General features: G+C 38.3%; 2 long non-coding RNA genes across 3 annotated transcripts; both read right to left on the minus strand.

The window, feature by feature from the left end:
• Positions 1-727: 727 nt before the first annotated feature.
• Positions 728-19655, minus strand: LOC123376630. Its single transcript, XR_006581860.1, has 4 exons — positions 19462-19655; positions 14058-14267; positions 11654-11735; positions 728-930 (listed from the first exon to the last, which is right to left on the minus strand). It is a non-coding gene; the product is annotated as an uncharacterized LOC123376630 (long non-coding RNA).
• On the minus strand, positions 19653-26452 carry LOC123376631. 2 transcript variants are annotated; one of them, XR_006581862.1, is made up of 4 exons: positions 26422-26452; positions 25970-26035; positions 24427-24511; positions 19653-19757 (listed from the first exon to the last, which is right to left on the minus strand). It is a non-coding gene; the product is annotated as an uncharacterized LOC123376631 (long non-coding RNA). The 2 variants fall into 2 exon arrangements; XR_006581861.1 differs by lacking the exon at positions 19653-19757 and having other exon boundaries at positions 24145-24511.
• Between the last annotated feature and the right edge of the window lie 970 nt (positions 26453-27422).

Here is a 27422-nt window from a genome sequence, read left to right on the forward strand (position 1 = left end):
TACCTCATACTTATAAATATGATAGCATCAGTACAAGTGTATTTTTGCCAGAGGGACACTTTCCATCCTTGCTTACGACTCTCATTCCTGTGCAACTTTAGTATAGGATGCCTCAGTGCCTTTCCTCAGACTTCCACTCATATATACATTGGTTGCACGCATCTGCCTTTGTGAGCCACCTTTTACAAAAGCTCAGGATTTGGCTGCAAATGCATGTCTCTGTTATACACTCTCTAGCCGACTCTCCCTATGCATGCATTAATAACCAGTTTGTCATTGTCCTTCTGACTGCTTGAATGCTTACCTATTTCCCTCTTACTCACATTCCCTACTTTGGTCATTCTTCTTTCCTTCCAAGATCTGTCATTTACAATATCTCACTCTCTCCATTTATTTGCTTAAATTAATTGGCACTCACATAACTTTGAATAAGGCATTCTATTATTATTATTGATCTCTACTAGGCTGACTGCTATATCTATTGTGCACATTAATATTTCAATACACAGTCATAACCTTGAAATTTCCAATTTATAGACTTCACTAATAACTGTTCCCTACAATTCCACCGCCCACAATAACTACAAATTGACATTATTAAAAAATTCAGTGTTCATTCCACAGTTAGCATGCTGTGATCTACACATATCCATAAGGACACCATGATAAATCTTTAACTATTTATTTTGTTATATCAATGTATATTAGACACTGCAGAGTAGTACCTTACTCAATAAGACCCACATTGCCTTCATTGATTCTTCCTTCCCTCTTTTCAGCTGCCTCCCACTGTAGTTTCTTCACAAGTTGGCAAGCAGGTAAGCCAAGTAGCCTCTTTTTCCTCTCTTGACATTATTTCAGTTGATATTTGTCCACAAAACCAAACCAACATCTACAATGGAGCAACTGGAGTTCCTGGCTCATAAAAGTCTAGGAATAAAACAGTAGAGGTGTTGTGCATCAATATCAAAGTGCAATTAAATTCGGTAAACAACTAAGTAAACCTGGCACATTCTTATGCACAGTGTTGTTCTTTTTGTGTACATCTGCTTTCTTCTGAGATACAAAGAAGTCAGCTTTTTGGGGGAGGGGGAGGGACGGGCATTGTTTGTTTGTTTTTAATTCTGTTAAACCATTCTGCAGAACCAACAGAGCTATGAGTCAAGAAATGGAATAGAATCTAGCTCACTATCAACAAAATTGTTAATAAGTCACAATCAGTTTCACAGGTACAAGCAAACTGAAAGCACCAGGGCTGCACAAGTGTCCCTGAGGGTAGACAACAGGATCACATAGATTTAGCCAAGGGACTAATTCGGCCTACAGAACCTTTATTTCTGGTGGTGATATACAAGATGGAGAGAACTTGAGCTCTTTCTCAGAGCCCAGGCTGGCAGTTAGAAAAACACATTTTATTTATAAAACTGAACATATTTGACCTGGGAATCACTCAGAGGACAACAAACATAATCTCATGTTGCCATTTTTTGAGTCAGTTGCCAGAATACAACTTCAAAATGCATTGGTAGCATTACATGAAGAAGCTTGCAATACCCTTGCCATCACTATTCCTAGCTGTAACCAACTGTGCTCATCTCCTATGAAAATAGTCAGTTAAATAAATAAAAGGTATTCCAGCTAAATGCAAAACACAATTTAACATGAGACAAGAGTATCTATTTTTTCCCCACTGAGATCAAAGTCAGTGTAGATAACAGAGAAATATTGAGAAAGGCCCTCACACAGAATAGAGTTTCATGTAAATATTTATTAGCAATCCCTTATGTTGCAGTGGTACTGATATACACAATTCATATTTCAGCATAACTTGATATTCATTGCAATTGGCAATGTAAAATCCTGGAGTGACAGTGTTCTCCAGTGGGGACAGAAAAACAGCATGAACCTATTAGGGTCTTTTTTGTGTGTGCAAGAAGCGATACTTCATTTTTACGGAAGATTGCGAAACTGAAATAAAGCAAACGCCAGGGAAGAAAATAAAAGGAGCTGAAAGAGAAATCTTAGAGGCCAAGAGCAGAGAAGAAATAAGGGAGCATCTGGGTACATTGGTTCAATATGGAAAAGAGAAACTGAACACTCTCTAAGTATGCACTTTGCTATATGTCACTACTTACAAGTGTTGCAGAAGAAGCTGGGACATACGCATGTCATAATACATTCTAAGCATTCCTTGGAAAGCTAATATGACAAGATTGCATACAGAACTGAAATTCTATGGGTTGTTTGAAGTTTGCCATATGGGTTAATATCACATGTAATTGTAATGCATGTTGTATGTAAAGTATGATACAAACTCTTTTTTTAATTATTTAATTTTGTTATATTCTGCAGACTGCTCCTTATTTTCCTCAGGGACATATGTTATCTGAATATAATTTTCTAGTATTGTTTGTTGTTTCTGCCAAACAGCATCAAAAGGAAGAAAACATGCTTTAGAATGATAGGAGACACATTTTGCAGGGTCCTTAAAGATTTGCTAATCCTTACCTTTTACTCTTATTTTCTTTGTATTAGGTTCTCCAGTCCTTCTAAGGAAGTAGCATTTTAAAATGTTTTTAGACTTATTAAATATACTAAGCATATTACTATTTAGTAAGAGTGGAGAAAGAAAAGGAAGTTTTGTTTCTATGGTTCCTAATCACAATGGCCCAAATCTCACAACTGCACTAGTGATCATAAACCTATTCCAAAACTCATTGAAATTAAAAGGAGTCTTTCCATTGACTTCAATGGGCTTTCAATCAGGCCCTCAGAGTTACTGGCACATCTGTTCTCTGATCTGGATAATACTAATTATTGATGGGTGGGTCTCAGAATACTTAGAAGCTCAATTTAGATGTCTCAGTCTTCATACTAAGATTGGATGCTTTCGTTGTGATGAAATCCTATGTCCTGTGCTCTAGAAGAGGTCAGATCAGATTATCCAATGACCTCTTTTGGCTTTAAAACTATAGAAAGATGCTTATGCAAGCCTTAGCCTCAATCCTGAAAAGACTTATCTAGGTGTTTAACTTTACACAGTGTGAAGTCCCAATGAAGTCTATTTGAGACTAATCACAGTGTACAAAGTTAAACACTTGTGCAACTTTTGCAGGGTATAAGTCCTTATATGAACTCTCAGAACCTTCTTATCTTGAAAAACTGGGGTGAAAATTTCATGGAAAAAAAGCTCATAGGAGATTTCCAGTGCTTCCAACATCCAGTCACTGTATCTGATAAATATTCATTGTGCTAATGACATTTCTATTTTGAAACCCAGGAATGCAAAATTGTAATTAGACTACCACATAATCAATATTTATTTTTTTCCTAAGGCCAAGCCTCCATTTCCTCTGCTTTTATTTGAAAGCTGTATCACTTACTATCAGGACCCAATTCAGACAGAAGAGTAGTGGAATCAAATTGTTTAGAAATACTTTCGATGTTTCTCTTGGCATAGTTGAAAAATGGAATTAAGCACCATTTTCATTACACATCCAATCCAAGTTATGTGCAATCCCACAATTCACTTTAGTCAATACTATCCAAATTATTTGTCAGATAAGATTCTAAATTTTTATTATGTGCTACTATGCTTCCAGAAACAGACAGGAGTGGAGGAGCTTCGTCCTGCCCTAAATGCCTGAACGTAATGGATACTAACTAAATAACTAACTATGCTTTCAATACAGAACATCACTGGTCTTTTGGTTGTATTCACATTTAAAGAGAGTAATTCAGTTTTGGGCCAAATAATTCTAAATCTATAGATCTGATAAAACAAAAACAATGAGCAGGTATGGTGCCAAGTTTGCAATGCAGATTTGTAATTCTAATACTAGGCTTGTAAATTATCACAGAAAGATCTCTTATCCTGGCACTCAAAATAATAATTAGATGAGAAAATTAGTTCTATATAGGAGTTACTTGCCAAAAACATGGTTCTAAAGTAAAGTTGAGTACACAGAATTCTTGGTGGGGAAAAAAAAAGTTCTCTCATTGAAAAACAGCCGAACCAAATTTGTTGAAACAGAATGAAATAAAATTGGCTCCTAGATTAACATCTTATGTGCCTGGTTTCAAATAACTGCAGTCCCCTGAAAATCAGACTTTATGAAATGGATGTGCCATCTCCAGATTAGTCAGTAGCACAAGCAAATGCTCCTATAAAACAATCAAAATAATCCTGACAGAGTGTATATGCTTGTAATCATATTTCTTCAGGGCAGGCCATACGTATAGTGGGGGTTTGATGTACTGTAGATAGGATAAAGCTGAGAGAGCTGATTTTTTCCATTCACTATGCCAAATACAATTCAGAATCACAGAATTGTAACAACACATTTAAAGAGCCTGAGCTCACATTTATAGGGCCTGATTTTCCTCCCACCCTCAAGACACCCTTTGAAAGACAATGGGCACTGCTTACCTAGCTGCATTTTAAACCTCTGTCTCCAAGGAATGTAGGGATTCACACTACATAGAATCATAGAAGTGTAGGACTGGAAGGGACCTCAATACAAGTCAAGACAAGGCAGGACTACATAATAACTAGACCATTCCTGACAAGTGTTTATCTAAACAATTCTTTAAAACTTCCAATGACTGAGATTCCACAACCTCCCTAGGCAATTTGTTCCAGTGCTTAACTACTCTGACAGTTAGGAAGTTTTTCCTAATATCCAACCTAAACCTCCTTTGCTATAATACAATAGCAGCTAGGGCTTTCAAACGATTAAAAAAAATAATTGTGATTAATTGCACGGTTAAACAATAATAGAATAACAAATATTTAAATATTTTTGGATGTTTTCTACATTTTCAAATATATTGATTTTAATTACAATGCAGAATACAAAATGTACAGTGCTCACTTTATCTTTGTTACAAATATCTGCACTGTAAAAAAAACAAAAGAAATTGTATTTTTCAATTCCCCCATTACAAGTACTGCAGTGCAATCACTTTATTATGAAAGTTACTTACAAATGTAGAATTATGTGCAAAAAAACCTGCATTCAAAAATAAAACAATGTAAAGCTTTAGAGTCTACAAGTCCACTCAGTCTTACTTCTTGTTCAGCCAAACGCTCAGACAAACAAGTTTGTTTACATTTGCAGGAGATAATGCTGCCTGCTTCTTGTTTACAATGTCACCCAAAAGTGAGAACAGGCATTCGCATGGCACTGTTGTAGCCAGTGTTACAAGATATTTATATGCCAGATGTGCTAAAGATTCATATGTCCCTTCATGCTTCAACCACCAGTCCGGAGAACATGTCAATGTTGATGATGGGTTCTGCTCAATAATGATTCAAAATAGTGCAGACCAATGCATGTTCATTTTCATCATCTGAGTCAGATGCCACCAGCAGAAGACTGACTTTCTCTTTTGGTGGTTCAGGTTCTGCAGTTTCCACATTGAAGTGTTGCTCTTTTAAGACTTCTGAAAGTATGCTCTACACATCGTTCCTTTTTTATTTTGGAAGGCACTTCAGATTCTTAAACCTTGTGTCGAGTGCTGTAGCTATCCTTAGAAATCTCACATTGATACCTTTTTTTGTATTTTGTCAATTCTGCAGTGAAAATGTTCTTAAAATTAACAACGTGCTGGGTCATCATCCAAGACTGCTAGAACGTGAACTATATGGCAGAATGTGGGTAGAACAGAGCAGGAGGCATACAATTCTCCCCCAAGGAGTTCAGTCACAAATTTAATTAACACTTTTTTTTTTAATTAGTATCTTCAACATGGAAGCATGTCTTCTGGAATGGTGGCCAAAGCGTGAAGGGGCATACAAATGTTTAGAGTAAATCTGGCATGTAAATACCTTGCAATGCCGGCTAAAAAAGTGACATGTGAATGTCTGTTCTCATTTTCAGGGGACATTGTAAATAAGAAGCGGGCAGCATTATGGTTTTTCTTCGCAGTTGGCTAAACAAGAAGTAGGACTGAGTGGACAGATATGCTAAACTTTCACTGCGGATTTGACAAAATGCAAAGAAGGTACCAATGGGAGATTTCGAAAGATAACTTTACCCACGATTTAAGAATCTGAAATGCCTTCCAAAATCTGAGAGGGACAGGGTGTGGAGCATTACATTAAATCTACATTTGTAAAGGCTGGTCTACACTGGTCTATTCGCGTAGCTGAAGTCAAAGCATCTTAGTTCGACTTACTTGGACGTCCTCACAGCGGCAAGTCGACTGCTGCGGCTCCCCCATCAACTCCGCTTACTCCTCCTGCCGAGGTTGACTACGGGCATTGATTTGGGGATCAATTTATGGCATCTAGACAAGACGCCATAAATCAATCCCCGATAGATCGATTACTACCCACCGATCCAGTGGGTAGTGTAGGCGTGGCCTAAGTTGCACTTTCCCAGTAAAGAGATTGCACTATGATATTTGTATGAGTTGAATTGAAAAATACTATTTCTTTTGTTTATTGTTTTTACAGTACAAATATTTATAATAAAAATATAAAGTGAGCACTGTACACTTTGCATTCTGTGTTGTAATTTAAATCAATATATTTGAAAATGTAGAAAACATCCAAAAATATTCATATAGTTTTCTATTATTGTTTAACAGTGCAATTAATCAAGAATATATATTTTTAAATTGCTTGACATCCTTAATAATCATCAAAATATTTAGTTCTTCTTGGGCATCAGACATACTCCCCGTAGTAGGACTCTGAAATATGAAGAGTATGCATCAGGTGTATTTTCTACAGCGGCTATGACAGCTAATTGAAAAAACAAATCTTAGTCAAGACTGAGTGAATTTTAAAAAAGCCTCTCTGTATAAATAAATTAAACATACAATAACCTTCCGAGAGAGAGAGAATATTCATTCTGTTATACACTTTAGCATCCCTATATTTACAAGGAAAACACTTCAGTATCAGAAAGGCAGAGCAACGAAGAATAGTCACTCAGCCGTCTATTTTCACAGATTAATTCCTTGCATGCTCTTCCTTTGGCATGCCTTGGCCCCTTACCTTCCATAAGGAAAACACATTACAGTTTCTAGAGCAGCAAGGGGCCAGAGGAGTGCTTGTGTTGGGAATAGAATGTGAAATGCTGAGATTGTTTAGGCTTCTGGGACGAGCCGATAACGCTGGGAATTGTGTATAAAGGGCTGACCTTGGGCGCGCTCTCATCGGCCAGCTAACTGTAAATAGGATGATAAGTCAAACAGGTGTGTAGGATGTTAATTAGGATGGGGTTACAGCTGCGGCTGTGTATATTTTGTTAACCAATTAGCAACTGTCTGATTGCTTGCGATAATGGGATATAAGAGCATGCTGGAAATGAATAAAGTACTCTCTGCTTATGATCACATGGGTTGTCAGACTCTGTCCCTGCTCCTCTGCGATGCAACATGCTTGTTCACTGAAGATATGCACATCTTAGAAGCACATAAAGGGTTAAGCAGAATAACAGTTTTTCTAGATCATCACAGACCAAGTACAGCAAAGAAGCAATCAGTTTACTGCCTATGAACAGTATTTTAACTGCATGCTGGATGGGCATCTGAGTAGAAAGGGCCTTTTCACGTTTACATTTGTTCAATCACTGCATTTATTTCAGAAAAAGAATCAAAAGCCTTATCAGAGCAAATTCTGTTTTGTACGACGTTAACATGTTTTAAATGGTAAAAATTCTGAGATCTGATGCAAGTTTAAACTGGAAGCGAAAAGGCCAGATCAACAGTTTCCTTTTCAGCTTGATTCTCTCTATTCTAAGCAATTACAGACAATGATGAATGTATGTGGAAAAGGAGAGATTTAATCCTTCTGTTTATACAAAGGCTAGCACAGTGGTAGTGTAATGGAAGCTTGCTTGTTCTCCCTCTGTGGCCTACTTGAAGAAGTTGGCCCAATGAATAAATATATTGATTGTTTGAGCTCTCTAACTTTGCATTCCTATTTCAGTAATTTATGCATGGTTCTATAAAAAAAGAGGAAAAAATAAAATCAATGAAATTTACTCTGCTATCAAATTATTTCTTAACATTATGCCTTTTATCTCTGTAGTTAATACATTACTGGATCTATTACCCACAAATATTAATTATAAATTAAAATGCTGTCGTTATTGCCAAATGAGTAAATTAGCAATGGCAGGGGATTTTGTCTCCTTTTGACAAATGCCAAATTATCTGTCCTTCAGAAATATAAACAATGAAACGTCCAATAGTAATGATGAAGGATCCTTTAGAAGCTTCATGGTAATACTGTCAAATTTATCATGTAGGTCACACTCTTGTAACTAAGGATTTAGATGTACAAGGTGACAGAGCCTAGAAATTGCCAGGGGGGTGCTATGATGAAGTGGGCTGGAGCTGGGGGAAAGTAACAAAGTTGGGAACAGTTGAAATTGTGCCTCATACCCTTTAACATGTTGGGAAGGAGAGATACTCTGGCATAAAAAAAAAAGTAAACTGCATCCTACAAAGAGCTGCAGCAACTTACTTTCCCTCAGAACCAAAGAGGGCCAGGGAAGAAACTGTGGCCTCCTTAGTCACAATTTCTTCTATGGGCTGCTCCTAGGGACCCACAGAGCTTCACCCCATCCCTTATATGGGATAGGGGAGAGATGGGTAAAAATAAATCCTAATGCAGCCTAAGGTCACCTCAGCTAGCAGGTTTACACTAGTCATCTAGCCATCTGAGGCCTGATACACAGATTTGAATGGGCTTAGTGACAATAGCAAGCCACACTCTCAGTAGTAAACATTCTCAGGATCAAGCTCTTAGTGTGCTCTGTTACCATACTACATTTGCAAAGCATCGACAGTACTAATTTAGTCTCTGTACACACAATATACTACTAGCACAGATTCTCTATCATCACATAAAATTTGATCTGCTCCTTTTAGGATGTTTAATTTTCAAAACTTTACATCAATATTTTAAACTGCTCTGATAATAATAATTAGTTGTGCTACAATGGTGACCAAGGGCACTGTACAAACACAGAGTCAGACACAGTACCTCCCTGAAGTGCTTACAGTCTAATGAAAGACAAGATAAATTGAATACAACAAACTGTTGCCCCCTTTTTTTGACCCAAACAGCTAGTCAAAGTTTAGGACTCCATAGGTGAACCAGCTGGGAGTAGAAATTGGTGTATTTCTTTGATACAATTCTGTTTATTGACAAGGAGCATACAAAGTCCTGAATCTCTGAATGCACAAGGAACCAATCAAGAAGTGGAGCAGTTTCCCCAAGTCCTTGTAGCCAACACCAGATCCAGAAGCTATCTCCAGCTTTTTCCAGTCACACTGTGCTCACAGGCTCCTGCTTAGCTTTCTTGCTTCCTTTTCTTTGCCTCTCTTTGATCTTTTTGTGACCTCAATATCAGTGTTTTTGAGCCCACACACACCTACACAAAACAATACTCAGCCCAAAAAGCTCTTGGGCAGGTTCGCATAGACCTTTTGGTTTGGGTGTGGCTTATGTTTACAGTTATATTAAAAGGTAAATTCAAACCTATCAACCTCAGCGGAGGGTTCTAATGCAACCTATAACAAGATTTTACCCACTCATAAAAACAAACAGTAGGAAGGAAAGAGGAAGGGAAACAATGGACTCTGGACAGGTCTACACTTAAAATGCTGCATCTTATGCAGATGGAAGAGCTTCTCCCCTCAGCATAGTTAATCCACCTCCCATCGACAATGCTGCCTCTACAGGTGTTACCTACATCGCTCAGAGTGTGGATTTTTCACACCCCTAAGTGACATAGTTATACTGATTCAGCTCTGTAGTGTAGACCTGGCCTAGACTTAAACAGTGTTATTTGATTCTTTTCTGAATCCAGTTATACTTTTGGCCTTCACAACATCCCTTGCAGGGCCAGCTCCAGACCCCAGCGCGTCAAGCGTGCGCTTGGGGCAGCATGCCGCGAGAGGGCGGCAGGCGGCTCCGGTGGACCTCCCGCAGGCATGCCTGCAGCCAGTCCGCTGGTCCCGCAGCTCCGGTGGACCTCCCGTAGACATGCCTGCGGAGGGTCCGCTGGTCCCGCGGCTCCGGTGGACCTCCCGCAGACATGCCTGCTGGAGGTCCACCGGAGCCGCGGGACCAGCGACCGCCATAGTGCCCCCCGCAGCGTGCCGCCCTGCTTGGGGCGGCGCAATTCCTAGAGCTACCCCTGATCCCTTGGCAACAAGTTCTGCAGGTTGACGGTGCATTATGTGAAGTATTTTCTTATGTTAATTTCATTGGGTGACACCTGGTTCTTGCATTACATGAAGGGGTAATTACTTCCTTTTTCACTTCTTCACACTATTCATGATTATAGACCTCTGTCCTATTCCCACCTCCTTCCACATTACCTATTTGTCATCTTTTTTAAATTGAACAGTCCCAATGTTTTTAATCTCTCCTCATATGGAGGCTGTTTCCTACCCCCTAATAATTTTTGTTGCTCTTCTCTGTATTTTTTCCAATTCTAATCTATTTTGAGATGGGGTGAACAGAATTTTACACAGTATTCAAAGTGTGGGCATACCATGGATTTATATAGTGGCATTATGATTTTTTTTCCTGTCTTATCTGTCCCTTTCCTGATGGTTCCTAACCTTGTTAGCTCTTTTGACTGCTGCTGTACATCGAGCAGATCATAGACTCATAGGATTAGAAGGGACCTTGAGAGGTCTTCTAGCCCAGTTTCCAGAGAACTATCCATGATGACTCCACAATCTCTTTCTTGAGTGGTAACAGCTTATTTAGAACCCAGACATTTTGTATGTACAGCTGGGATTATGTTTTCCAACGTGCATTACTTTTCAGTGTTGACCAACCCTTATACATATTAAGCAGAAGTCATGAACCTAAACTAAAGGAAGTTTTATACAAGCAAAATAGACTTATGCAAATTCCTTTAGGGATCCATTCAAAGCACACAGTGATATTTAAAAGTCAACATTTACCAACAGTTACCGCGCCAGTCTTGAGATTCTACAATTTTTCTTACTGTAAGTTCATGAAAATAGGGCTCCACCTTATTCCTTTTGAATTCAGTTCTAAAATTTAAATTTTCCTCAGCAGAGGCAAGACTAGGCCAATGTTGTGGCATTTTAGAGGCCACATTGTGATAATTTAACACATTTTGACATTAACACTGATGACTAAATAAGCACAGCCCTCCCCCCATCTATAAATCACATTTGTTTATATAATACATAGTCAGCACAGAATTTGATTCAATTCGCTTGACTTTAAAATCCAGCTTTCATAAGCATTAATGCAGTTGTATGGCTAACGCCCAACTGACTGAACTGAGAATATACAGCACCTGTAGGAGGCTAGGGAACCACGGAAGATTCTGTTACGGCTTAGCTCAGGCAGTTCCGCTTTCTCAGCCTCCGGTTATTGTAGGACACGGCATGCTAGTTTTAACCTGCCGTAACCGGCTGGGACTGCTGCGTGGCAAGCCCCTGGCTGTTGGCCAGGGGGGCAGCCCCAGAGGGTGGAGAGTTTCTATTGCATTATGTATGAGCTGATATGCTGCTGTTTGTATAAAATGAGCATGCTTTGTGTTTGTTTTAGGACTTCACCCCAGGCCGAGCTACAGGGCGCTGGGTCCCCGTCTCAGTGACAGCAACGCTTGGGGTCCCCGTTGCAGATGTGTCACGTTACCTTCATTAAAACCAATTACTCTCAGTGTGGAGTCGGTCTCGTTCTTGCAGAGTCCTCGGGCCTTTTGGGGCCGTAACAGCACCTAATAAAAAAATTAAGTGAAATTCATGGAGTTATTCTCAACAGTTTATACTCTGGTGTTTCATAGATGTTGGACTGTTTTGAATTTTTTTTCCAACAAGAGGGAGAGAACCAGTCTAGATTGTTCCCTATAATTAATCACTTGGAACAGCCAACTCAAAGGAAAAAAGTGTTCTTCTGCCAACTTAACATCTGTGTACCACAGGGCAGAATTTGACCTGTGCAGACTTGCAGGTTTTCAAATCTAAACTTTTTTCCTTGTGTTTTTGTTATTATTTTCAAAATATTTGAACTGTATTTATCTGGTGTTGAATTTAATATCTTAAAATGCTGTACAAAAAGAAAATTGCTTGGCACTGGGGAGTTTACATGCATAAATACGTTTAAAAATAATAAAAATGAAAGTGTTCTATGTATAGGATTCCTATAGGATTTTGTTCATAGTTACTCCATAAAATTTTACCAGTGAATTGGGAAAGTCACCAAAAAAGTGTTCTTGTTTTTTCAGTCATAATTAAGTATTTAATAATGTATTAGGATACTGCCAATCTTTGACTTGTCCAATACCTAAAGCAGACAGAAGTATGACTAGGGAAATCTATGAAGTACCATTTCTTTGAGACCCTCTTTAGTTAGTTTTGAGAGCTCCATAAATAGTTAGTGTTTGTCAACTTCTGTCTCAGATTTACACCTGTTTTTAAAAAGAGCTCTCTAACTAAAGGGTAGTGTGCTTAACTACCACGGATAGAAAATCATGCCAGTGCAAAGGTCTGTGGTGTTCTAGATGGACACAATTTAGTAAGGGCTTAACAAAGTACATGAATTAAAGTCAACTGAGTAAGATACTAGTCAACATCAGTAAAGATATCAGAATCCAATTATCTGTATTAGTGTTTTCATTAGAATGAAATTCTTTCCCCAACTCCTGTCTATTTTTTCTCTTTGTCCTATTTTCTCCACTGGATTATTTCTCTCTGTGCCTTCTCTTTTCTTCTTTTTGAATAAGATTTTTGAACCCATGATGTATATGAGGATTTGAAAAACAGATTTATCTGCCATGCCATTGCTAATTGACAACATAATTGTCTATTTACTTCAGAGAAGTTGCCTGTTGGGAGAGGGGAGTCTCCGCCAAGTTTTGCTTTGATGTCAAATTAGCAATTAGCAGTTTTTTTGTGAAATAATTATGTTTGCTTTAATAATAAACATGGATTCTTTTTTTTTCCAAAGGTAAAATCTTGCTTGTCTTCTGCTCCACTTCTGGCTTTTCAATGGCACTTAAACAATAACTTCGCAAGTTCACATGTATCTTTATTTGAGAGTTCCCAGAAAAGGACTCATTTGGCTCTAATACTGGTCTACTTGCCCTCTGCTGGGCTCTCTGTTCACTAGACTAGTAATCCCCATTCCAGTTATGGAAAATAAAGACAGAACTAAAAGCTTTTATGAATCAAGGTCAGAATCTTCTCTCACACCAATGTTACCCCATTGTTTCCTCATTTCAAGTAGTTTAAGAGAGAGGAGAATCAGGTCCCCCAGACTAAAATAAGTTGAGTAAAACAAGTTTTATGTCTATATTTGTTACACTAAGATATTAGACATTTTGAGATCTGGTATGTTGTCAAGATGATTACATCTCTGTACAAGAAAATAAATCCATCAAGGAAACTTGGAAATAAAGCCTCAAAACAAATCAAACCCAAAGAAGTTTTAGGTTCTCTTTTTCCAAGAACTTCCAAATTTGAAACCTTTCTGTGAGCTTAAGTCTTATTTCTTTAAAGGTGAGCAAGCTGTGGTGTGACTAACGTGAGGCAAAGAATCCTGAAAGCACACTTAACTGGCTGCTTGAGGACTTCTTATGTAGTAGGAGCTGTTTCCCTTCCAACCTCTTTCTACAGTTTCTGTGTTTTACCAAGCCTCACACTGGCCAGAATGACTCCTAGTGTACTGAGTCAACTGAACATAAAGCAGCTTGGGAATGGCCCTGGGATTGAAGGCACAAAAACAGTCTTAGAGCCACCCTTAGCCCCTGCTGAGAGTTTTGCACTGCTATTACCAGAGTACCCAGCCTTCTAGGAGTTTTTTTGAGAATCTTTAAGGTGACTGCATTTACAGACTAGGTTTTACATGGAGATTAGTGCCCTCAAGGCACTGGGAGCTGAGACCTCTCAGGACCTAGTAACAGAAATTCAGCACCTCATTGGATTGTGTCCTTCATTAGTGTACATTTTCCCCCCCTCACACCAGGCATGATAATCTGCTGGCAACAATCTAACCAGAATAATGAGGCAACTAGCATGCGATTGTAACAGGGTTCACTTACCACTCTGGCGCTTCCTCAGCCTGTCTTGAGAATTAGCTCTGTGGTTGAGTGCACCCCCTTCGGATGGTGTATTGCTGCTGTGACTCTCATGCTTGAACCCACATCTCTCCAAGGAACGCGGCGTCCTCTTCAGCAACACAGCCCTCCAGCCATGCCACACACTGTGCTCCCCACTTCCGGGGGACTTGCAGTCCACTTTTCAGCCACTTCCTGCCAGTGACAAACCGCAGTCCATGGTCTAGCCACTTCCTGCATGGCTCCAGCACCCTCTTTACCCTTTTATCAGGGTATCAGTCTGCAACCCCCCGGCAGCCAGCCTGGAGGTGTCTCCGGCTTTCTCAGCCCCTGCTTGCAGCACTGCTCTGTCTAGGGGTGCTGACAGTTCTCTTGGCTTTTAAGGGACACAGTTCTTGCTCCCTGGGCTCCCAGCAGAAAACTGCCTTCCTTCACCTTGCAGATCCCTTTTTATATGGGCGTACTTGGCCCTGATTGGCTGCCTCTGGGGTAGCCTCCCTAGGGCTGCTTTTAACCCCTTTTTTTGCCAGTGAGGGGCAGCTGCCCCATCACAAGGATAAAGTCTGCTTCCATTTATGGATCACTAAGCATGGGAATATGTTTCCTAGGCTCTTTGAGCTGACAATATGTCAGATAAGTAATATTGCCTTGGTCTTAATAGCAGCTCCCAATAGTAACCTGTCAGCCAGTCACTGAGCATTCTCAGTAATTTACATGCTCTTCTGTGGGATAATTGGGCAATGGTAGCTGTGTGTATGATTGAGAGAAAGGTGCAGCTGGAAGCAGTGTTCCCTGTAATGTTTTCCATCCATGTACAGAATGAATTGTGTTATGTGCACCATATCGAGGGAATGTGCAGATGTGCACTACCAGTGGAAACAAAAAACCTAGATATAATATATATTTTTCTAAAAGTTACCATAATTATATAAAAATAATACCATCATTACTCCATCCAAGACAAGTTAGGCATTTTAGAACTCATTATTCAAAGATCTAAGCGTAAGAGAGAAATAAAAATTATGAAATTCATAGACCAGTCAAAAAACTAAAATAAACACACTTTGAAAGAATAATACAAGTATGTGTTGGGAGGTGAGTATGAAAGAGAGAGAGACAGAGAGAGACAGACAGTGTGTGTGTGTGTGTGTGTGTATGTATGGTGAGAGAGAGAGAGACTCATTGCCCCTTTAAGTATGCTTCCCTTTCAAGTAAATCTGCACTCACCAGTCTGAAACTTGCTTGTTCAGACACAGCAGCAGCCTCCAGCAAGCTCCCTCTGTCCCACTCCTGAGCCTTGTCGTACTCATCCCCGCCCCCTGTGGAGATGGGGTACCCTGACATGAGTGACCCACTCCCTCCCCCCGTCCTGCACAGCAAGCAGGAGGCTAGCAGCTGGCTAGGGGCTCCAAGGCAGAGGGAAGGAGCAGTGCAGCACTGGAGGCACGGGCCCTTGACAGACTGCTGGGTGGCCACGCAGCTTAGAGGGAACTTAGGCTGGGAGTGTATGTGTTAGTATTTGTGTGGAGAAGATGGCAGCATGAATATAATAAGAGAGAACAGAAGTGTATGAATAACAGGAGTCAGGGCTAGAAGTTTAGGATGAGAAGAAGACTGATGGGTGGAATGTATGTAATTCATATGCATATTTAATATCATTTTTTCCTCGGGTTTTCTGCTGAACCCAGTAGGCAAGTCTTATGGAAGGGGACATAGAACCAGGATGAATAGACAGGTGTGACGGGAGCTCAGGAGAAATAGGTGTGCATGTGGGGGAGAGGAATAATGGGAGAAATAGCATAAAAAAGAAGGCTAGCATGCAAAGTGAGGGTCTGGGTAAGGACCATGGAATAGAACTATAGTAACCATTTTTGGTACAGTGGTCAATTTTTATTTTTTTTTAAATATTTTCACCCCAAACAGTATTTTTTTAAATTCAGCAAGAGTAAAAAAAAATAAATCCCTTTATACTGAATGTTTTATCTGATCAAAAACTAAATGTTTAATTTTGTTTGAGCTTTTTAACCTTTTAAAAATATTAATATTTTAAAAAAATCAGTGAGAATGTGTTTTGATTCAAAAGCTTAAATGTTTCATTTCCAACTGTCAAAATAGACATTTAAATTTCTTCTGATTTTTGGTTTCTAGCTGAAATAATTTAGTGAATTTGACACAAATTTGTGAAACGTTTCAGTCGACCCGCATCTGCATTTTTTCTGTGAAAAAATATGCCTAGAGAATGTTGCCCAGGTCTAGTATGGAGCTGATGCTTCCAGCCTTCTTTACCAATTGTCATATTGGGAAGAATTCAATAAGGTAAGCTGTTCTTGGAAACTTCATGCACTCTCTAATCTAATTTGAGAATCTAAAAGGGCCTGCAGAACAAATAATATTTAAAACAAAACCTAAGCTTTTATAAAAGGAAAAAAAAGTGACTTCATAAATGTCAGTGCAGCCTAGTTATTTATTCCCTCTGAACCATATAATATAATTATATTTTTAAATGAAAGAATATTGAAGCAAGAAGAAAATCCAGCAGTTTCTCCTGACCCCATAAAACATTTGAGTTTTGTGATAATTTATAACTTCACCAGAAATTCCAGGTAGAGTGCATGCTTTATCTTGTAGTGTGGCCTGGGTTATCCATTCTTCTTTCTTTTTTTTTTTTCAGTTGTCTTTTACATCTCCAAATAAGGTTTCCCAGCTGCGCTATACATAGCTATTGTATAAAGTATACTTGTTCAGTACAAAGCACAATTATTCATTTAAATAGGTCTATCAATCATTACAGTTGGTCATTTGGCACATAATATGGGCTTGTATTCATTTTTTTCCCCTTTTTGTCAAGTATGCATTTCAAAATGTTTCACTGTCAAACAGGCCTGTTACATAGCCAGTGCAATATGCTATCTTGTTTATTTATCAGACTTAATGTAATGGGATCCCTTGACAAGTACATTGATGAAGAAGTGAAAGCCATTTTCAAAATGCTAAAATAAATTTAAAGTAAGCCTTCTGTAGCTAATACTTTTCATGCTTCCTATAATGCATAAAAATATGAACTACTTCAATATCTAATAACTTAGAGCAAGCCACAGATTTTGTAAGAGTCAGTGAAAAGCCTTGATATAAAGCTTCTTAATCACAGAAAAGTGATATTATAAGCTAATGCTCTCGTATGCTGATTCAAAGATGTAGTTACTACTACTAACATGCAATTCTTTGGTGCTTGATAAAAAGTAACAGCAACTACCAGATTTGAGTAAAATGGTGAAGAATATCACAACTAAGATAACTATTTATGAAAAAATTCCCTTCCTGCAGTAATATCTAATTGTTCATCCAATTTCATGGGAAAACAAGGTCTTTTTCTTTTTTTCTTACTGAATCCAGAAACAGACAAAATTATGAACTTTCTTCTACAAAAAGGAATAGCTAAAAAATGTGCATCTCTACATGCAATTGGGAGTAGAGGTCTTCAGAAGTTCTGTTTCTGTGTTACATTTTCATATTTCACATTCACATATGGTATTTTCTGTTTGCCAAACACAGTTAGGGTCTCATATCTGTCAGATATAATCAGTGTCTAACCCATGGCCCTACATGGGTCTCTAATTATGTGCTTTTTTATCTACCACCTGCTTCCACCTTGCTTGTCCATATCACTATGGTCTCATGTCCTTTTCTTTTTTAGACACAACGTATGCCATCATAATTACTGAGATTAATAGGTGAGAGATGCAAAATTGTTGGTTAAAATTGCAAGCCAGAGTTTAACCAAGAAATATGAACAGAAAGTATAATTTACTGTGTAAGTGTATATACACACACATGCTTGCCTCTATTCCCCATATCCTATTCTGAAAATGACAAATTGTAGTACTTATCAATACAGTAACCTTGCAGGTAGGATGCATGCTTATCGGTATTTCATGCTATGCCTATCAATGAAAATAACACTATACTGTGACAAACTTTTTCAGCTGAGACTTAACATCTAGGTTGTGGAATTTCTCACTGAACAAACCAGAGTATGGCATACCTTTGCTAAGACACATGGCACATGTCACAAAATGTGATAGTTCCCATATTTTCATAATCTTACATTCAGTGTGTTCTCCTATACATAACAAAATAATTGAGAGGATTGGGTCCTGTTTTATGACACTGCCAGGGTATTGAGGAGGTGAGACACATTTTACTCATTTGCATAAACTACCAACCTCATGGATCACAGCACAGGATGGGAGGGCAGCCTTCATGGGAAAGTCATTCCCGTACCCATGCAGTTGGGTGGAAAATGGGTGAGCAGGCACAGGAAATGGGTGGATCCTTGACTCTGTCCCTAACCCAAAAATACTGGCCCATGTGGCTGAGATGGCCCCTTACACAGAGCAGACTGTAAAATTACAATGCAACCCTAAGTAAAGCTAAAAGCATTTTTAACTTACATTACTTCCTTGGACTGAATTGTAATTGGGTAACTATCTTCATTAATATGATCAGTATTAGAAAGTAAGAAAGCCTCTGAGGAGGCTCACACAGCATTGTTTATTACAATAAATGACTTTTTCTTTTTGCTCTGAACAAACCAGAGGTCAATGGCAAGATTCCCATGGAGTTTGGCGGGAATTGCCCCAAATGGGAAAAAAAAAAAAATTCGCCTTTTCCAGAATATTTGTGTATATAAGAATACTAGACATACTGAGAAGTCCAAATATGCATTTGGAAGACCAAGAACAGAGCAGAGACCTCTTCATTTACAGTATCTCAGTTCAAAATAAAGTAATAAGAAAAGAGAAGAAAGGAAAACCTCTCATTAAACAAAAACCAAACCAATCCTGAAGTATTTCTACAAAGTACCTCCAAGATTCAAATGCAGAGATGACAACAAAAGGACCCCAACTATCATGCTTTAATCATATAACACTTAACTTTTATATAGTTCTTTCCATCAATAGATCTCAAAAAGTTTTACAAAGGAAGTCAAGATCATTATTCTCATTTTTGCAAGTGGGGAAATTGAAGCACAAAAAGAGGAATTGACACACGCAAGGTCACAGAACAGGTCAGTGGTAGAGTCAGAAATAGAACCCAAGTTTCCTGAGTCCCAGGTCAGTGCTCTGTCCAGTGTGGAACACTGCCCAGATGAGATTAAGGGTTTAAGTTTGATGTAGCGCAAGACACTGAAGTAATTCTCTGTCTGGTGATTTTTGTCCCCAGGACTTGTTTGCTTAAACCATCAGAAACAGAAAAGAAAGAAAATTCCAACTTTAAAACTGAAGTTCTGAGAGAGAGTCACACATACATATGCACACACAAGAAGACTCCAAAACAAAGAAAGTTGTTCAGAGCCATTGCATCACACTATTCCATCAACTGAAATTACCTGCTTTGTTGTTGCTTGAATAACTGCTCTAAGCAGCATTACTAGGGAATTAACATCTAACACTAAAAAAAAAAGCTCTGGTACTCATACTGAATGCCAGCACCGAACATTCACTATCCCTTTCTCTTCTTCCACTGCTAAAGATCATGAGCTACTATCAAGCCAACAACGTGCAGCTGGTGAGTCCATCTGTGCCTGTTAATTTCCAGCCAAAGCAGCCAAGCTTCCCCAGTAGAGAAAGATCAGTAGTGGCTCAGATTCTGAGGGCAAGGGAGAAGTCAGAACTGCCTCTAAACCTGGCAAGGAGAATAAATAATATTAGTTCCTGTGGATATGGACCAGTTATCTCCGTCTCTCTCTCTCTCTCCTTTTTATAACCCTTTAAAAGTTGTACTCATTCAGTAGGTGAACCCTCTAAAATCTGGGTATTTAATCATGGTTCTGATCCTGTTCCCACTGAAGTCATTGAGAGCTTTGGCAGTGGCATCTCTTCACACATGATCAGGCCCCATGCCTGCAATAATATGTCAACTCAATTTTCAAAACTCTGTGTAGGATTACAGATATGAAAGAAGCCTATTAGAACACAGTTTAACTATATCCCTCCAAGAACAAGGTACAGTGCCCAGCAAAAGAATTAATCTGATTTTGTAGAGATACTTCCATTGATTTTAACCAATAGGTTTCACATGCCAGTGCCATTCCTTCTGCAGAAAAGACACCTGCTGGTTATCACTAATGTGCAAAATTGAAGAAATGTGGTTGTGAAGTTTGGTTTACAGGTACCCAAAGTTCAGGCACTTATCCATAATATCTGAAGCAGTTGATGTAGCAAAACAGGACAGAAAGATCATAAGAAGAGAGCCCCTTTAAGTTTGTGAATGTACAATGAAATTAAAAATTCTTGAAGTCTGAGGCCTTCATATTTTGTTTCAATGTTGCAATATTGGACCAATTTTACAGAAAATAATAAAACCCTGAGAAATTTCAGAGGCGATTTAAACTCAAAATGGGCTTGAGGATTTCCAACCCCACCCCCTATATCTGACATTTCACATCAGTGAAACATACAAAACCTTGAAATGTGAAATGTTTCTTAGTAAAACTCATTCATTACTACACCAAAACATTAGAAATATTTGTGTTAAGCTATAGTCTGGAGTTATATTTTTATGTATTTTTTATGCTACATTTCATTTCAGAACTATTATCATGCACTTCCTACATATGTTCATGGTAGAAAGATAAAAAATTTTCAAGATATTTTACAACTTCTCTCACAGTTCTGACCAGACTCATGATGAAAACAGTAAAAGTATATATATATATATATATATATATATAAGCAATGAACCTGAACTTTCACCCAAAATGCAAACCAACCCCTTTTGGGGGTTGAAAAATTAAGATATTTTGGGGTTGGTTTGCGTTTTGGGTGAAAGTTCAGGTTCATTGCTCTTTTATCCAAACCTGTTCATCTGTCCCTGCTAGTTGCTTTTTTAGTGCAGGTAATAAACCATTCCTGAATCAGATGCTGTTATACTACAGAGTTTCTCAAAATGGTAATTCCAACCATGACATTCCTTTAAGTTGTTTATTAATAATTATTATTATTGACTAACTTTTACCCTGGCAAATAAAAGTCTTCTTTTGTAATACAGTGAATTATAATCTTTAATGCTGGCTGTTGTGACATTATAATGACTTACCATAAGTTACTTGTGGAGACATTCCTTAAGTTTAAGATATTACATCCCTTCTACCACTAACTCCTATAATAAGTTAACTAGGGCCTTCCCCTCCTGCTTTAAAATTTTCTAGGATTTTTAAATATTTTTCTAGATTTTTCATTCACATCATGAAAAATACCATGGATCTGTTCTGCCAAGCACAGTTTATTTCATTTCAAATTAAAACCATATTTTATGTGACTATTGGACCATTAAAAAAGCTACATGTTTTTTTTACGGAAAACACACATAATAGGATTTTGCATTTGTTACAATAATTTAAAGGAAAAAATACTTTTTTGCAATATAATAATCTTGTCTACCCGTGGGCTTTCCCCTCATCGTTGTTCTTTTAAATGTAGCTAATGTTAATAAAAGAGGCTCAATGGCACTAGGTCCTCTGTTTACCTCTACTTATCTATGGGTAGAGTTCTCAACTTTGACTTGGACAGATCACTTCTTTGGTTTTATGCCTTCTCAGCCCCCTTGTCTTTTCTGCTTTTAGAGAGTGATGTTAACCACATATGCTATAGCACTCTATGATTAGAATAAAGCTGAAGTGGGGGTGGGGGTGGATCACTGTTCTGATGCTACAGGAGCAGTTTCCAATGTAGAGAATAGAATGCGAAATCAGGTCTCCAAACAGATGTAGTAACTAAACTACACATGTGATTGAACAAGCTGTGTTGTACAATTACAGCAGGTAGCTAGAAGTAAATAGGATATATCATATTTTTAAAATGCTTTGTATCCATGAATTGTACTCTCAGAATTCTTTATACAGATAGCTAAATGGTTGCAATCTCTGTCCTGTTTGTACCTCTATTCTCTGTATGTTCAGGGTCTTTGTAGAGGCTTGTGAAATATGCACCAGGTACAATGTTATCTGTGCTGAAGCCTAACAAGATGCTTCTGTGTCTGGCAAAACATATATCCTGCTAGATAACAGAAATATGTAAAGTGTGCTAATATGGTGTTAGCCAATATCAATATTATATATAATATCAAGTATGTTTTTATAGAACTGTTAATTGTATTTGCGGTAAACTCTTCCTGGAATGATTTTCACTTATGCTAAGACTGGTTAACTGAGGGGATATATGAAATGTTGTAATTTCAGTGCCAGGTACAGAGATATACCAGAAAGATATGATGAAAATGAATAGTCTTGTTGATGATGATTCCACCAAGGTGCAGATGTGTCTCTAATTTTGCTGACTTCTGGAAAATTAAGCCCAAAACAAGAAACTAGCTGGTAAATCTTGAGTAATGTACAAAAAGTTCCATCAATTGTAAACAAGTTTCTCATAAATATCAATAGGCTTGAATGCTTGTCTTTGAAGCAGACCCTATTATGTGAGATATTATTTTGCAAACTGCATCCCAGGGTAGTTTACAGCTTCTATTCATTTCATGCTGTCTTGTTTTTGATAGGATTCTATCAGCGATTTAATAACTATTACTTAGGGCTTGTCTACACAGAAACATTCAGGAAAATTAATCCAAATTAGCTAAATGTGTGAATTCAAAATGTATTAGTTAAATAGCATTAAACCCTTGTGTGGATATTCATTCAGAATTAAAAGTAGTCTTAAATCAGTTTAGCTTAATTAAATTTAGCTTTGGAAGTGAATTAAACTAAACTGAATTAAGGCCACTTTAATTCTGAATGAGTGTCCACACAAGGGTTTAATGAAGTTTAACTAATCCACTTTGAATTCACACATTTAGTTAATTTGGATTAATTTTCCTGAGTATCTCTGTGGAGACAAGCTCTTTAAATGCTTTTACAAATAATGGGTAAAATTTTCAAGAGCACCCACTGACTTTCAATGAAACGTAGGCTCAAAAGTATTAATTCCCATTGATTTCAATGAAAGTTTGGTGCCTAAATACTTGAAGATCTAGGCCAGTGGTGGGCAATCTGCATCCCATCAGGGTAATTAGACTGTGGGACATGAGACATTTTGCTGAAGTTGACTGTCCACAGGCACAGCCCCCTGCAACTCCCAGTGGCCGCAGTTCACTGTTCCCAGTCACTGTGAGCTGCGGGGAGCCATCGCTCCGGACAGTCAATGTCAGCAAAATGTCTCACAGCCTGCAATCAGATTACCCCGACGAGCCGCAGGTTGCCCACCACTGATCTACGCCCAAGTCACTTTAGAAAATGGAATTTAGGCTCCTAACTCACATAGGTGCGTTTGAAAATTTTACCCAGTATCTAGCAGATTTTAACTTCCAATTTCCTGATATAGTCCATTGAAAAAAGAATATATTTGTGGGAGAATTAGGAGTAGTTGGGACAACTTGTATATGATATGGGTCTAAAATTGTTAATGGTGCTGTGTGCAGGTAGCTGCATGCAGGAAGTGATCAGTTGTACTCCCAGCCAACGATGCAAGTGAACTTGGACACTTGATTTCTGGAACAAGTAATTTGAGGGGAAAAGACTTTTTTGCATGATGAAAAAAGTATCTAATATTTGAATGGGAAACCACCAAAGAACTCAATGGACATGATTTTCCACTGCAATGCACTTATGTAATCATCTACTCCAGTTCTAATTTGGTAGCATTTTATGCGCACTCTGCGCTTGTGCAAGATTAGACCTGTGTTGTTGCAGGAAATGGTGCCAGAAATTCTGTGGTCATATGGAAGGGGTTAAATTAAAGGGTAAATTGTTTGCTCCACTATGTACAGTTGATGGCAATATTATGTGCAAGTTCATAGTCTGGAAAACAAGGGAGGTCATGCAGATGTCAGAAGTAACAACTTATATAAAACATTGTCAGAAATAGGCAGAATTAGTTTAAAAAGTTTATTTTATTTAAAACTGTGAAGGTACTCAAACTGAATAACCGATTTCAATAGAAATTTTGCTTGCATAAGGAATATTGAATAGAACTTTGCATAGGAAAAATGAAAAGAAAATTTGAACAATGGGGGTGGGGGAAGTGAGAGAAGCAACAGAAGTAACAAAACAAAACCCAACAATCTCAAAATTGGAATAAGGCAAATGTAGAGCAAAAGAAGACTGAACCATAAACTGCTATTCCACCTACAAAAATCACCATGTAGCCTGTGTGAAAAAAAGGAGCAAGAATGAGGTGCAACAATAGCAGCAGCAGAAGGGAAGAGCAAATATAGAAACAACGGCAGCGGTACAATCTAAACATCAATACATTCACCCAAAAAGCTCTTTAGGAAGCAAAATCAGAGGAAAATCATGTCTTACATCTTTTAAATCAGTCCTTGTCCTGAACAGCATCACTGCCACAAAGTGAATGAGCAAAAAAAATCAGTAAGTTGTTCTGCAGGTGCTGTTGAAGGAAAATATAGTGATGTTATTGATGACACTGCTAATTTATTTAGCAGACAATTTATAATGGTAATGAGGATCAGAATTTACCTGTCATGTTTAAATCATCCATCAGATATATGGTACCTTGGGAAATGGGCATGCTGTTAGCCTGGAGCTAATTTTAGTGTCTAGCTTAGCCTGATTTATTTGCTTAGTTATTTCATGTAATAAAAAACAAAAAAGTTTTGTTTGGCCTTTATAGCTGTTGGCATACAGACCCTTAGATTCCATCTACATACTTTGGTTTGGCATACAGTTTATTTTATGTAGGTAAAGTGAGTGGGAAAAGCATGATTTGAGGGTTCCTTATACATATATTGTTTTATAACTTTGTTAATAAAAAGTTATTCAGATAAATGTGCACAATATTGTCAAAGTCTGAATCACATCTTGTAAGCTGTATATTTCCCTTTGTGACTCACTCATCTACTTTAATCAATAAATGACACTACCGCAGAAGGTATTTTTCTCATATAGAGGTCTATAATATATAGAATTAATAATGTACAAAATGTGTTTTCAATACAAATTATACTGGGCTGGAAAGTTTTGTATCAAACATTTTATTGACCAGTATTAAGTGATACAGGGTACTGTGGAGAAGAATAATTATGAAGATGTAAGCTTAATCTCTTCACAGTTTACAACAGCCAAGTCAGCACTTTAATGCATAGCATCAAGTGAAGCATAATCTGTGCTCAATAAATCTCTAGCCAAAAATAAATAAAATTAAAAGAAACAGTCACTAAGGCATGAATACTTATAGCTGATCTAGCTAGCATAAATGTATATAGATTTCTTGATGTACATTCAAGGCTGTCTAAATGTGCACTTTTGAGCAATGCTTCAGTATTTTTACATTTGGTCCTCCTGATTTAGTCAAAAAAGTAATTTGCATATATAGAAGTAAAGATTTTGTATACACTTCAGTATTTCCAAGGGATTCTTCCTAACAACTTGTTTCTTTAATTTGTAAGAAGAGACTTGTTTTCCCCCTACATTTCCAGGAACAGTGTTCAGACAAAAATATCTTTATAGTTTCATCGGCCTTGCGGAGGGGGGAGAGAAGTCTGCATACTTTCCATTGACATGGAGAGCAAAAAGCACTTGTGTCAAAATTACATGCATTCTCATGTGAATACAGCCTCCCAGAGATGGTACGTAACCAGAGAGCACTAATTTAGTATCAGGAATACAGGAACTCCAGCAACTATGACACCTCCCAGGTGGCTGCTTGCCAGAACATCTTGATGGGTGTATAGTCTATCCAATTTGGATTCTTATTTGACCACTTGGGATTCTCTAGTTTAATAAACACTAGCACATGTACAAAAATTCCCTGGTATTTTTTGCATAGTTATTTATGGCAAAATAAAGCAGAAAAAGGTAAAATTATAGAAAGATTGTCACTGCCAACCTGCTCCTGAGCACAGGGTTAGGACTGCACTTGAAATATTTGTTTTCTTCCTAGTGTCAACTCCATCTGTTAATAAATTTAACTTTATTGATTCATACTGATTACTAACTCCAATACAATAGCAGATCTCCCAGGTCTCCAGCCTGTTAGTAGTAACCAAGAACTTTGATCCCACCAGTCTGCCCAGCCTCTCTGTGTTCTCGACCCTCACCCTCTTTATCTGCCCATCTTCACCCCATCTCCTAACCTCACTGTTCTCATACTTGAATTCTCCTTTCAGCCTGTCTCTTCTCTAGCCCATTCCTCTCCATCTCCCTGCCTTCCACTAATCTCCTCCTTTTTAAAAAAAAAATCAAATCATTTTCAACCTTAATTTAATAAGACTAAAGACAATTGAGTTTAGATTTGGTAATTTTAAAGACACAATATACCAAATAACCACATTGCTTTACCTTTGTAACCTTTGTGCTTGTTGTGTATTTGGTTGTCGTGGTAATAGAATCTTGTGTTGCTATGGCAACTGAGTTAGATTATTAGGGGATAGCCCAGCCAGTTTTGGCTGGCTATTGGTTAGTTCTGGTGTGGCAATAAATGGCTGCTTCAAGGTTTACAGCTCTCTGTGTCTCCAGTGATTTCTTCCTAAAACTGTTGCCCCCAAGGATATAACAGTGCTCTACTCATCTATGTTTTCTTCCCATTCCCTCCACGTTAATTTTCCCTCCCAACTCATTTCCCCTTTCTTCCCAATATCCCATGTGTGTTCTTATTCCAATACGCTCCATTTCCAGATCTTCCCTTTCAGATGTTTCCTTCCTTTTCTGAAGCTCCGGCATGTTTTGGTGCCTAAACCTCCCACTTCCACTGCTGGCTGCCCTCCCAGATCTGGCTTTCAGTAATTACTCTGAGAAACAAATTAATGCAGCACCTGCTGTTAACTAAGAATGTCTTGGATTGAAGATGTGTTAACTTGTCATCTGCTAGCAAACGGTTAAATCTAAAATGCTGTCCTTACTTGACCCCATTGTGTCAATGCATTTCAACAGCACACCAAATATGATAACAGCGAACAGCAGAGAGGCAAACAGAAGGAGTTTGCCTGGGATCCCTCTGAGCAGAGGTATGCTAAGTGCTTCAGTAGGGGGACTGCGCTGGTGAGTATCTGAGTGTCTGTTGGGGGGCAGTTTGGCAGTTTGACTGTGTGCTTGATTCTTTGATTGCTTGTTTGACCAGTTTGATTTGGGAGTGCTTTGTTCCAGCTGGGCCTGACTGTTATAAAAAGGCAGTCAGCTGCGAACCAGCGAATAGCAGAGAGGCAAACAGAAGGAGTTTGCCTGGGAGTTTGCCTGGGAGTTTGCCTGGAGAGAGCCTACTGAGGCCCCCCCTTGCAGGTTCTCTGAGTAGCTTCTGCCACAAGTAAGGAAGCTCTTAGAAGGAAGAGACCATGGATGCTGAG

This window comes from Mauremys mutica, chromosome 8 (assembly GCF_020497125.1).
Source record: "Mauremys mutica isolate MM-2020 ecotype Southern chromosome 8, ASM2049712v1, whole genome shotgun sequence".
Classification (NCBI taxonomy): domain Eukaryota; kingdom Metazoa; phylum Chordata; order Testudines; family Geoemydidae; genus Mauremys; species Mauremys mutica.